We start from the raw sequence: 14256 nt of genomic DNA on the forward strand, positions 1-14256 counted from the left end.
AAAAATCTGAATTTTGGCAATTCACTCAAAAATCATGCCAGAACCTTGCAAATGCTCCCCTGAAAGGTTTGGCAGTCGAAACAGAAGGCTTTTTATCACAGGACAAGAAATCAGCCCTCAACAACTTAACCGGCGGAAAATATTTTTTTGAAAAAATCCCAAAGCCCCGGGGTCACAATTTCAGCAAAAATCTGACTTTTGGCAATTCACTCAAAAATGATGCCAGAAGCTTGGAAATGCTCCCCTGAAAGGTTTGGCAGTCGAAACAGAAGGCTTTTTATCACAGGACAAGAAATCAGCCCTCAACAACTTAACCGGCGGAAAATATTTTTTTGAAAAAATCCCTAAGCCCCGGGGTCAGAATTTCAGCAAAAATCTGACTTTTGGCAATTCACTCAAAAATGATGCCAGAAGCTTGCAAATGCTCCCCTGAAAGGTTTGGCAGTCGAAACAGAAGGCTTTTTATCACAGGACAAGAAATCAGCCCTCAACAACTTAACCGCCGGAAAATATTTTTTTGGAAAAATCCCAAAGCCCCGGGGTCACAATTTCAGCAAAAATCTGACTTTTGGCAATTCACTCAAAAATGATGCCAGAAGCTTGGAAATGCTCCCCCGAAAGATTTGGCAGTCGAAACAGAAGGCTTTTTATCACAGGACAAGAAATCAGCCCTCAACAACTTAACCGGCGGAAAATATTTTTTTGAAAAAATCCCTAAGCCCCGGGGTCAGAATTTCAGCAAAAATCTGACTTTTGGCAATTCACTCAAAAATGGTACCAACCGGTTGCAAATGCTCCCCTGAAAGGTTTGGCAGTCGAAACAGAAGGCTTTTTATCACAGGACAAGAAATCAGCCCTCAACAACTTAACCGGCGGAAAATATTTTTTTGAAAAAATCCCTAAGCCCCAGGGTCAGAATTTCAGCAAAAATCTGACTTTTGGCAATTCACTCAAAAATGGTACCAACCGGTTTCAAATGCTCCCCTGAAAGGTTTGGCAGTCGAAACAGAAGGCTTTTTACCACAGGACAAGAAATCAGCCCTCAACAACTTAACCGGCCCAAAATATTTTTTTGAAAAAATCCCTAAGCCCCGGGGTCAGAATTTCAGCAAAAATCTGACTTTTGGCAATTCACTCAATAATGATGCCAGAAGCTTGGAAATGCTCCCCTGAAAGGTTTGGCAGTCGAAACAGAAGGCTTTTTATCACAGGACAAGAAATCAGCCCTCAACAACTTAACCAGCCGAAAATATTTTTTTGAAAAAATTCCTAAGCCCCGGGGGTCAGAATTTCAGCAAAAATCTGACTTTTGGCAATTCACTCAAAAATGATGCCAGAAGCTTGGAAATGCTCCCCTGAAAGGTTTGGCAGTCGAAACAGAAGGCTTTTAATCACAGGACAAGAAATCAGCCCTCAACAACTTAACCGGCGGAAAATATTTTTTTGAAAAAATCCCAAAGCCCCGGGGTCACAATTTCAGCAAAAATCTGACTTTTGGCAATTCACTCAATAATGATGCCAGAAGCTTGGAAATGCTCCCCTGAAAGGTTTGGCAGTCGAAACAGAAGGCTTTTTATCACAGGACAAGAAATCAGCCCTCAACAACTTAACCGGCGGAAAATATTTTTTTGAAAAAATCCCAAAGCCCCGGGGTCACAATTTCAGCAAAAATCTGACTTTTGGCAATTCACTCAAAAATGATGCCAGAAGCTTGGAAATGCTCCCCTGAAAGGTTTGGCAGTCGAAACAGAAGGCTTTTTATCACAGGACAAGAAATCAGCCCTCAACAACTTAACCGGCGGAAAATATTTTTTTAAAAAAATCCCAAAGCCCCGGGGTAACAATTTCAGCAAAAATCTGACTTTTGGCAATTCACTCAAAAATGATGCCAGAAGCTTGCAAATGCTCCCCTGAAAGGTTTGGCAGTCGAAACAGAAGGCTTTTTATCACAGGACAAGAAATCAGCCCTCAACAACTTAACCGGCGGAAAATATTTTTTTGAAAAAATCCCTAAGCCCCGGGGTCAGAATTTCAGCAAAAATCTGACTTTTGGCAATTCACTCAAAAATGATGCCAGAAGCTTGGAAATGCTCCCCTGAAAGGTTTGGCAGTCGAAACAGAAGGCTTTATATCACAGGACAAGAAATCAGCCCTCAACAACTTAACCGGCGGAAAATATTTTTTTGAAAAAATCCCTAAGCCCCGGGGTCACAATTTCAGCAAAAATCTGACTTTTGGCAATTCACTCAAAAATGATGCCAGAAGCTTGGAAATGCTCCCCTGAAAGGTTTGGCAGTCGAAACAGAAGGCTTTTTATCACAGGACAAGAAATCAGCCCTCAACAACTTAACCGGCGCAAAATATTTTTTTGAAAAAATCCCTAAGCCCCGGGGTCACAATTTCAGGAAAAATCTGACTTTTGGCAATTCACTCAAAAATGATGCCAGAAGTTTGCAAATGCTCCCCTGAAAGGTTTGGCAGTCGAAACAGAAGGCTTTTTATCACAGGACAAGAAATCAGCCCTCAACAACTTAACCAGCCGAAAATATTTTTTTGAAAAAATTCCTAAGCCCCGGGGGTCAGAATTTCAGCAAAAATCTGACTTTTGGCAATTCACTCAAAAATGATGCCAGAAGCTTGGAAATGCTCCCCTGAAAGGTTTGGCAGTCGAAACAGAAGGCTTTTAATCACAGGACAAGAAATCAGCCCTCAACAACTTAACCGGCGGAAAATATTTTTTTGAAAAAATCCCAAAGCCCCGGGGTCACAATTTCAGCAAAAATCTGACTTTTGGCAATTCACTCAATAATGATGCCAGAAGCTTGGAAATGCTCCCCTGAAAGGTTTGGCAGTCGAAACAGAAGGCTTTTTATCACAGGACAAGAAATCAGCCCTCAACAACTTAACCGGCGGAAAATATTTTTTTGAAAAAATCCCAAAGCCCCGGGGTCACAATTTCAGCAAAAATCTGACTTTTGGCAATTCACTCAAAAATGATGCCAGAAGCTTGGAAATGCTCCCCTGAAAGGTTTGGCAGTCGAAACAGAAGGCTTTTTATCACAGGACAAGAAATCAGCCCTCAACAACTTAACCGGCGGAAAATATTTTTTTAAAAAAATCCCAAAGCCCCGGGGTAACAATTTCAGCAAAAATCTGACTTTTGGCAATTCACTCAAAAATGATGCCAGAAGCTTGCAAATGCTCCCCTGAAAGGTTTGGCAGTCGAAACAGAAGGCTTTTTATCACAGGACAAGAAATCAGCCCTCAACAACTTAACCGGCGGAAAATATTTTTTTGAAAAAATCCCTAAGCCCCGGGGTCAGAATTTCAGCAAAAATCTGACTTTTGGCAATTCACTCAAAAATGATGCCAGAAGCTTGGAAATGCTCCCCTGAAAGGTTTGGCAGTCGAAACAGAAGGCTTTATATCACAGGACAAGAAATCAGCCCTCAACAACTTAACCGGCGGAAAATATTTTTTTGAAAAAATCCCTAAGCCCCGGGGTCACAATTTCAGCAAAAATCTGACTTTTGGCAATTCACTCAAAAATGATGCCAGAAGCTTGGAAATGCTCCCCTGAAAGGTTTGGCAGTCGAAACAGAAGGCTTTTTATCACAGGACAAGAAATCAGCCCTCAACAACTTAACCGGCGCAAAATATTTTTTTGAAAAAATCCCTAAGCCCCGGGGTCACAATTTCAGGAAAAATCTGACTTTTGGCAATTCACTCAAAAATGATGCCAGAAGTTTGCAAATGCTCCCCTGAAAGGTTTGGCAGTCGAAACAGAAGGCTTTTTATCACAGGACAAGAAATCAGCCCTCAACAACTTAACCGGAGGAAAATATTTTTCTGAAAAAATCCCTAAGCCCCGGGGTCAGAATTTCAGCAAAAATCTGACTTTTGGCAATTCACTCAAAAATGATGCCAGAAGCTTGCAAATGCTCCCCTGAAAGGTTTGGCAGTCGAAACAGAAGGCTTTTTATCACAGGACAAGAAATCAGCCCTCAACAACTTAACCGGCGGAAAATATTTTTTTGAAAAAATCCCTAAGCCCCGGGGTCAGAATTTCAGCAAAAATCTGACTTTTGGCAATTCACTCAAAAATGATGCCAGAAGCTTGGAAATGCTCCCCTGAAAGGTTTGGCAGTCGAAACAGAAGGCTTTATATCACAGGACAAGAAATCAGCCCTCAACAACTTAACCGGCGGAAAATATTTTTTTGAAAAAATCCCTAAGCCCCGGGGTCACAATTTCAGCAAAAATCTGACTTTTGGCAATTCACTCAAAAATGATGCCAGAAGCTTGGAAATGCTCCCCTGAAAGGTTTGGCAGTCGAAACAGAAGGCTTTTTATCACAGGACAAGAAATCAGCCCTCAACAACTTAACCGGCGGAAAATATTTTTTTGAAAAAATCCCTAAGCCCCGGGGTCACAATTTCAGGAAAAATCTGACTTTTGGCAATTCACTCAAAAATGATGCCAGAAGTTTGCAAATGCTCCCCTGAAAGGTTTGGCAGTCGAAACAGAAGGCTTTTTATCACAGGACAAGAAATCAGCCCTCAACAACTTAACCGGAGGAAAATATTTTTCTGAAAAAATCCCTAAGCCCCGGGGTCAGAATTTCAGCAAAAATCTGACTTTTGGCAATTCACTCAAAAATGATGCCAGAAGCTTGCAAATGCTCCCCTGAAAGGTTTGGCAGTCGAAACAGAAGGCTTTTTATCACAGGACAAGAAATCAGCCCTCAACAACTTGACCGGCGGAAAATATTTTTTTGGAAAAATCCCAAAGCCCCGGGGTCACAATTTCAGCAAAAATCTGACTTTTGGCAATTCACTCAAAAATGATGCCAGAAGCTTGGAAATGCTCCCCCGAAAGATTTGGCAGTCGAAACAGAAGTCTTTTTATCACAGGACAAGAAATCAGCCCTCAACAACTTAACCGGCGGAAAATATTTTTTTGAAAAAATCCCTAAGCCCCGGGGTCAGAATTTCAGCAAAAATCTGACTTTTGGCAATTCACTCAAAAATGGTACCAACCGGTTGCAAATGCTCCCCTGAAAGGTTTGGCAGTCGAAACAGAAGGCTTTTTATCACAGGACAAGAAATCAGCCCTCAACAACTTAACCGGCGGAAAATATTTTTTTGAAAAAATCCCTAAGCCCCGGGGTCAGAATTTCAGCAAAAATCTGACTTTTGGCAATTCACTCAAAAATGGTACCAACCGGTTGCAAATGCTCCCCTGAAAGGTTTGGCAGTCGAAACAGAAGGCTTTTTATCACAGGACAAGAAATCAGCCCTCAACAACTTAACCGGCCGAAAATATTTTTCTGAAAAAATCCCTAAGCCCCGGAGTCAGAATTTCAGCAAAAATCTGACTTTTGGCAAATCACTCAAAAATGATGCCAGAAGCTTGCAAATGCTCCCCTGAAAGGTTTGGCAGTCGAAACAGAAGGCTTTTTATCACAGGACAAGAAATCAGCCCTCAACAACTTAACCGGCGGAAAATATTTTTTTGAAAAAATCCCAAAGCCCCGGGGTCACAATTTCAGCAAAAATCTGACTTTTGGCAATTCACTCAAAAATGATGCCAGAAGCTTGCAAATGCTCCCCTGAAAGGTTTGGCAGTCGAAACAGAAGGCTTTTTATCACAGGACAAGAAATCAGCCCTCAACAACTTAACCGGCGGAAAATATTTTTTTGAAAAAATCCCTAAGCCCCGGGGTCAGAATTTCAGCAAAAATCTGACTTTTGGCAATTCGCTCAAAAATGATGCCAGAAGCTTGGAAATGCTCCCCTGAAAGGTTTGGCAGTCGAAACAGAAGGCTTTTTATCAGAGGACAAGAAATCAGCCCTCAACAACTTAACCGCCGGAAAATATTTTTTTGAAAAAATCCCTAAGCCCCGGGGTCAGAATTTCAGCAGAAATCTGACTTTTGGCAATTCACTCAAAAATGATGCCAGAAGCTTGCAAATGCTCCCCTGAAAGGTTTGGCAGTCGAAACAGAAGGCTTTTAATCACAGGACAAGAAATCAGCCCTCAACAACTTAACCGGCGGAAAATATTTTTTTGAAAAAATCCCTACGCCCCGGGGTCAGAATTTCAGCAAAAATCTGACTTTTGGCAATTCGCTCAAAAATGATGCCAGAAGCTTGCAAATGCTCCCCTGAAAGGTTTGGCAGTCGAAACAGAAGGCTTTTTATCACAGGACAAGAAATCAGCCCTCAACAACTTAACCGCCGGAAAATATTTTTTTGAAAAAATCCCTAAGCCCCGGGGTCAGAATTTCAGCAAAAATCTGACTTTTGGCAATTCACTCAAAAATGGTACCAACCGGTTGCAAATGCTCCCCTGAAAGGTTTGGAAGTCGAAACAGAAGCCTTTTTATCACAGGACAAGAAATCAGCCCTCAACAACTTAACCGCCGGAAAATATTTTTTTGAAAAAATCCCTAAGCCCCGGGGTCAGAATTTCAGCAAAAATCTGACTTTTGGCAATTCACTCAAAAATGGTACCAACCGGTTGCAAATGCTCCCCTGAAAGGTTTGGCAGTCGAAACAGAAGGCTTTTTATCACAGGACAAGAAATCAGCCCTCAACAACTTAACCGGCCGAAAATATTTTTCTGAAAAAATCCCTAAGCCCCGGGGTCAGAATTTCAGCAAAAATCTGACTTTTGGCAATTCACTCAAAAATGATGCCAGAAGCTTGCAAATGCTCCCCTGAAAGGTTTGGCAGTCGAAACAGAAGGCTTTTTATCACAGGACAAGAAATCAGCCCTCAACAACTTAACCGGCGGAAAATATTTTTTTGAAAAAATCCCAAAGCCCCGGGGTCACAATTTCAGCAAAAATCTGACTTTTGGCAATTCACTCAAAAATGATGCCAGAAGCTTGCAAATGCTCCCCTGAAAGGTTTGGCAGTCGAAACAGAAGGCTTTTTATCACAGGACAAGAAATCAGCCCTCAACAACTTAACCGGCGGAAAATATTTTTTTGAAAAAATCCCTAAGCCCCGGGGTCAGAATTTCAGCAAAAATCTGACTTTTGGCAATTCGCTCAAAAATGATGCCAGAAGCTTGGAAATGCTCCCCTGAAAGGTTTGGCAGTCGAAACAGAAGGCTTTTTATCACAGGACAAGAAATCAGCCCTCAACAACTTAACCGCCGGAAAATATTTTTTTGAAAAAATCCCTAAGCCCCGGGGTCAGAATTTCAGGAGAAATCTGACTTTTGGCAATTCACTCAAAAATGATGCCAGAAGCTTGCAAATGCTCCCCTGAAAGGTTTGGCAGTCGAAACAGAAGGCTTTTAATCACAGGACAAGAAATCAGCCCTCAACAACTTAACCGGCGGAAAATATTTTTTTGAAAAAATCCCTAAGCCCCGGGGTCAGAATTTCAGCAAAAATCTGACTTTTGGCAATTCACTCAATAATGATGCCAGAAGCTTGGAAATGCTCCCCTGAAAGGTTTGGCAGTCGAAACAGAAGGCTTTTTATCACAGGACAAGAAATCAGCCCTCAACAACTTAACCGGCGGAAAATAATTTTTTGAAAAAATCCCAAAGCCCCGGGGTCACAATTTCAGCAAAAATCTGACTTTTGGCAATTCACTCAAAAATGATGCCAGAAGCTTGCAAATACTCCCCTGAAAGGTTTGGCAGTCGAAACAGAAGGCTTTTTATCACAGGACAAGAAATCAGCCCTCAACAACTTAACCGGCGGAAAATATTTTTTTGAAAAAATCCCTAAGCCCCGGGGGTCAGAATTTCAGCAAAAATCTGACTTTTGGCAATTCACTCAAAAATGATGCCAGAAGCTTGGAAATGCTCCCCTGAAAGGTTTGGCAGTCGAAACAGAAGGCTTTTTATCACAGGACAAGAAATCAGCCCTCAACAACTTAACCGGCGGAAAATATTTTTTGGAAAAAATCCCAAAGCCCCGGGGTCAGAATTTCAGCAAAAATCTGACTTTTGGCAATTCGCTCAAAAATGATGCCAGAAGCTTGCAAATGCTCCCCTGAAAGGTTTGGCAGTCGAAACAGAAGGCTTTTTATCACAGGACAAGAAATCAGCCCTCAACAACTTAACCGGCGGAAAATATTTTTTTGAAAAAATCCCTAAGCCCCGGGGTCAGAATTTCAGCAAAAATCTGACTTTTGGCAATTCACTCAAAAATGGTACCAACCGGTTGCAAATGCTCCCCTGAAAGGTTTGGCAGTCGAAACAGAAGGCTTTTTATCACAGGACAAGAAATCAGCCCTCAACAACTTAACCGGCCGAAAATATTTTTCTAAAAAAATCCCTAAGCCCCGGGGTCAGAATTTCAGCAAAAATCTGACTTTTGGCAATTCACTCAAAAATGATGCCAGAAGCTTGCAAATGCTCCCCTGAAAGGTTTGGCAGTCGAAACAGAAGGCTTTTTATCACAGGACAAGAAATCAGCCCTCAACAACTTAACCGGCGGAAAATATTTTTTTGAAAAAATCCCAAAGCCCCGGGGTCACAATTTCAGCAAAAATCTGACTTGTGGCAATTCACTCAAAAATGATGCCAGAAGCTTGCAAATGCTCCCCTGAAAGGTTTGGCAGTCGAAACAGAAGGCTTTTTATCACAGGACAAGAAATCAGCCCTCAACAACTTAACCGGCGGAAAATATTTTTTTGAAAAAATCCCTAAGCCCCGGGGTCAGAATTTCAGCAAAAATCTGACTTTTGGCAATTCGCTCAAAAATGATGCCAGAAGCTTGGAAATGCTCCCCTGAAAGGTTTGGCAGTCGAAACAGAAGGCTTTTTATCACAGGACAAGAAATCAGCCCTCAACAACTTAACCGCCGGAAAATATTTTTTTGAAAAAATCCCAAAGCCCCGGGGTCAGAATTTCAGCAGAAATCTGACTTTTGGCAATTCACTCAAAAATGATGCCAGAAGCTTGCAAATGCTCCCCTGAAAGGTTTGGCAGTCGAAACAGAAGGCTTTTAATCACAGGACAAGAAATCAGCCCTCAACAACTTAACCGGCGGAAAATATTTTTTTGAAAAAATCCCTAAGCCCCGGGGTCAGAATTTCAGCAAAAATCTGACTTTTGGCAATTCACTCAATAATGATGCCAGAAGCTTGGAAATGCTCCCCTGAAAGGTTTGGCAGTCGAAACAGAAGCCTTTTTATCACAGGACAAGAAATCAGCCCTCAACAACTTAACCGGCGGAAAATAATTTTTTGAAAAAATCCCAAAGCCCCGGGGTCACAATTTCAGCAAAAATCTGACTTTTGGCAATTCACTCAAAAATGATGCCAGAAGCTTGCAAATACTCCCCTGAAAGGTTTGGCAGTCGAAACAGAAGGCTTTTTATCACAGGACAAGAAATCAGCCCTCAACAACTTAACCGGCGGAAAATATTTTTTTGAAAAAATCCCTAAGCCCCGGGGGTCAGAATTTCAGCAAAAATCTGACTTTTGGCAATTCACTCAAAAATGATGCCAGAAGCTTGGAAATGCTCCCCTGAAAGGTTTGGCAGTCGAAACAGAAGGCTTTTTATCACAGGACAAGAAATCAGCCCTCAACAACTTAACCGGCGGAAAATATTTTTTTGAAAAAATCCCAAAGCCCCGGGGTCAGAATTTCAGCAAAAATCTGACTTTTGGCAATTCGCTCAAAAATGATGCCAGAAGCTTGCAAATGCTCCCCTGAAAGGTTTGGCAGTCGAAACAGAAGGCTTTTTATCACAGGACAAGAAATCAGCCCTCAACAACTTAACCGGCGGAAAATATTTTTTTGAAAAAATCCCTAAGCCCCGGGGTCAGAATTTCAGCAAAAATCTGACTTTTGGCAATTCACTCAAAAATGGTACCAACCGGTTGCAAATGCTCCCCTGAAAGGTTTGGCAGTCGAAACAGAAGGCTTTTTATCACAGGACAAGAAATCAGCCCTCAACAACTTAACCGGCCGAAAATATTTTTCTGAAAAAATCCCTAAGCCCCGGGGTCAGAATTTCAGCAAAAATCTGACTTTTGGCAATTCACTCAAAAATGATGCCAGAAGCTTGCAAATGCTCCCCTGAAAGGTTTGGCAGTCGAAACAGAAGGCTTTTTATCACAGGACAAGAAATCAGCCCTCAACAACTTAACCGGCGGAAAATATTTTTTTGAAAAAATCCCAAAGCCCCGGGGTCACAATTTCAGCAAAAATCTGACTTTTGGCAATTCACTCAAAAATGATGCCAGAAGCTTGCAAATGCTCCCCTGAAAGGTTTGGCAGTCGAAACAGAAGGCTTTTTATCACAGGACAAGAAATCAGCCCTCAACAACTTAACCGGCGGAAAATATTTTTTTGAAAAAAACCCTAAGCCCCGGGGTCAGAATTTCAGCAGAAATCTGACTTTTGGCAATTCACTCAAAAATGGTACCAACCGGTTGCAAATGCTCCCCTGAAAGGTTTGGAAGTCGAAACAGAAGCCTTTTTATCACAGGACAAGAAATCAGCCCTCAACAACTTAACCGCCGGAAAATATTTTTTTGAAAAAATCCCTAAGCCCCGGGGTCAGAATTTCAGCAAAAATCTGACTTTTGGCAATTCACTCAAAAATGGTACCAACCGGTTGCAAATGCTCCCCTGAAAGGTTTGGCAGTCGAAACAGAAGGCTTTTTATCACAGGACAAGAAATCAGCCCTCAACAACTTAACCGGCCGAAAATATTTTTCTGAAAAAATCCCTAAGCCCCGGGGTCAGAATTTCAGCAAAAATCTGACTTTTGGCAATTCACTCAAAAATGATGCCAGAAGCTTGCAAATGCTCCCCTGAAAGGTTTGGCAGTCGAAACAGAAGGCTTTTTATCACAGGACAAGAAATCAGCCCTCAACAACTTAACCGGCGGAAAATATTTTTTTGAAAAAATCCCAAAGCCCCGGGGTCACAATTTCAGCAAAAATCTGACTTTTGGCAATTCACTCAAAAATGATGCCAGAAGCTTGCAAATGCTCCCCTGAAAGGTTTGGCAGTCGAAACAGAAGGCTTTTTATCACAGGACAAGAAATCAGCCCTCAACAACTTAACCGGCGGAAAATATTTTTTTGAAAAAATCCCTAAGCCCCGGGGTCAGAATTTCAGCAAAAATCTGACTTTTGGCAATTCGCTCAAAAATGATGCCAGAAGCTTGGAAATGCTCCCCTGAAAGGTTTGGCAGTCGAAACAGAAGGCTTTTTATCACAGGACAAGAAATCAGCCCTCAACAACTTAACCGCCGGAAAATATTTTTTTGAAAAAATCCCTAAGCCCGGGGGTCAGAATTTCAGGAGAAATCTGACTTTTGGCAATTCACTCAAAAATGATGCCAGAAGCTTGCAAATGCTCCCCTGAAAGGTTTGGCAGTCGAAACAGAAGGCTTTTAATCACAGGACAAGAAATCAGCCCTCAACAACTTAACCGGCGGAAAATATTTTTTTGAAAAAATCCCTAAGCCCCGGGGTCAGAATTTCAGCAAAAATCTGACTTTTGGCAATTCACTCAATAATGATGCCAGAAGCTTGGAAATGCTCCCCTGAAAGGTTTGGCAGTCGAAACAGAAGGCTTTTTATCACAGGACAAGAAATCAGCCCTCAACAACTTAACCGGCGGAAAATAATTTTTTGAAAAAATCCCAAAGCCCCGGGGTCACAATTTCAGCAAAAATCTGACTTTTGGCAATTCACTCAAAAATGATGCCAGAAGCTTGCAAATACTCCCCTGAAAGGTTTGGCAGTCGAAACAGAAGGCTTTTTATCACAGGACAAGAAATCAGCCCTCAACAACTTAACCGGCGGAAAATATTTTTTTGAAAGAATCCCTAAGCCCCGGGGGTCAGAATTTCAGCAAAAATCTGACTTTTGGCAATTCACTCAAAAATGATGCCAGAAGCTTGGAAATGCTCCCCTGAAAGGTTTGGCAGTCGAAACAGAAGGCTTTTTATCACAGGACAAGAAATCAGCCCTCAACAACTTAACCGGCGGAAAATATTTTTTGGAAAAAATCCCAAAGCCCCGGGGTCAGAATTTCAGCAAAAATCTGACTTTTGGCAATTCGCTCAAAAATGATGCCAGAAGCTTGCAAATGCTCCCCTGAAAGGTTTGGCAGTCGAAACAGAAGGCTTTTTATCACAGGACAAGAAATCAGCCCTCAACAACTTAACCGGCGGAAAATATTTTTTTGAAAAAATCCCTAAGCCCCGGGGTCAGAATTTCAGCAAAAATCTGACTTTTGGCAATTCACTCAAAAATGGTACCAACCGGTTGCAAATGCTCCCCTGAAAGGTTTGGCAGTCGAAACAGAAGGCTTTTTATCACAGGACAAGAAATCAGCCCTCAACAACTTAACCGGCCGAAAATATTTTTCTGAAAAAATCCCTAAGCCCCGGGGTCAGAATTTCAGCAAAAATCTGACTTTTGGCAATTCACTCAAAAATGATGCCAGAAGCTTGCAAATGCTCCCCTGAAAGGTTTGGCAGTCGAAACAGAAGGCTTTTTATCACAGGACAAGAAATCAGCCCTCAACAACTTAACCGGCGGAAAATATTTTTTTGAAAAAATCCCAAAGCCCCGGGGTCACAATTTCAGCAAAAATCTGACTTTTGGCAATTCACTCAAAAATGATGCCAGAAGCTTGCAAATGCTCCCCTGAAAGGTTTGGCAGTCGAAACAGAAGGCTTTTTATCACAGGACAAGAAATCAGCCCTCAACAACTTAACCGGCGGAAAATATTTTTTTGAAAAAATCCCTAAGCCCCGGGGTCAGAATTTCAGCAAAAATCTGACTTTTGGCAATTCGCTCAAAAATGATGCCAGAAGCTTGGAAATGCTCCCCTGAAAGGTTTGGCAGTCGAAACAGAAGGCTTTTTATCACAGGACAAGAAATCAGCCCTCAACAACTTAACCGCCGGAAAATATTTTTTTGAAAAAATCCCAAAGCCCCGGGGTCAGAATTTCAGCAGAAATCTGACTTTTGGCAATTCACTCAAAAATGATGCCAGAAGCTTGCAAATGCTCCCCTGAAAGGTTTGGCAGTCGAAACAGAAGGCTTTTAATCACAGGACAAGAAATCAGCCCTCAACAACTTAACCGGCGGAAAATATTTTTTTGAAAAAATCCCTAAGCCCCGGGGTCAGAATTTCAGCAAAAATCTGACTTTTGGCAATTCACTCAATAATGATGCCAGAAGCTTGGAAATGCTCCCCTGAAAGGTTTGGCAGTCGAAACAGAAGCCTTTTTATCACAGGACAAGAAATCAGCCCTCAACAACTTAACCGGCGGAAAATAATTTTTTGAAAAAATCCCAAAGCCCCGGGGTCACAATTTCAGCAAAAATCTGACTTTTGGCAATTCACTCAAAAATGATGCCAGAAGCTTGCAAATACTCCCCTGAAAGGTTTGGCAGTCGAAACAGAAGGCTTTTTATCACAGGACAAGAAATCAGCCATCAACAACTTAACCGGCGGAAAATATTTTTTTGAAAAAATCCCTAAGCCACGGGGGTCAGAATTTCAGCAAAAATCTGACTTTTGGCAATTCACTCAAAAATGATGCCAGAAGCTTGGAAATGCTCCCCTGAAAGGTTTGGCAGTCGAAACAGAAGGCTTTTTATCACAGGACAAGAAATCAGCCCTCAACAACTTAACCGGCGGAAAATATTTTTTTGAAAAAATCCCAAAGCCCCGGGGTCAGAATTTCAGCAAAAATCTGACTTTTGGCAATTCGCTCAAAAATGATGCCAGAAGCTTGCAAATGCTCCCCTGAAAGGTTTGGCAGTCGAAACAGAAGGCTTTTTATCACAGGACAAGAAATCAGCCCTCAACAACTTAACCGGCGGAAAATATTTTTTTGAAAAAATCCCTAAGCCCCGGGGTCAGAATTTCAGCAAAAATCTGACTTTTGGCAATTCACTCAAAAATGGTACCAACCGGTTGCAAATGCTCCCCTGAAAGGTTTGGCAGTCGAAACAGAAGGCTTTTTATCACAGGACAAGAAATCAGCCCTCAACAACTTAACCGGCCGAAAATATTTTTCTGAAAAAATCCCTAAGCCCCGGGGTCAGAATTTCAGCAAAAATCTGACTTTTGGCAATTCACTCAAAAATGATGCCAGAAGCTTGCAAATGCTCCCCTGAAAGGTTTGGCAGTCGAAACAGAAGGCTTTTTATCACAGGACAAGAAATCAGCCCTCAACAACTTAACCGGCGGAAAATATTTTTTTGAAAAAATCCCAAAGCCCCGGGGTCACAATTTCAGCAAAAA

This window comes from Podarcis muralis, chromosome 9, assembly GCF_964188315.1.
Source record: "Podarcis muralis chromosome 9, rPodMur119.hap1.1, whole genome shotgun sequence".
In the NCBI taxonomy this organism is placed as follows: Eukaryota; Metazoa; Chordata; class Lepidosauria; order Squamata; family Lacertidae; genus Podarcis; species Podarcis muralis.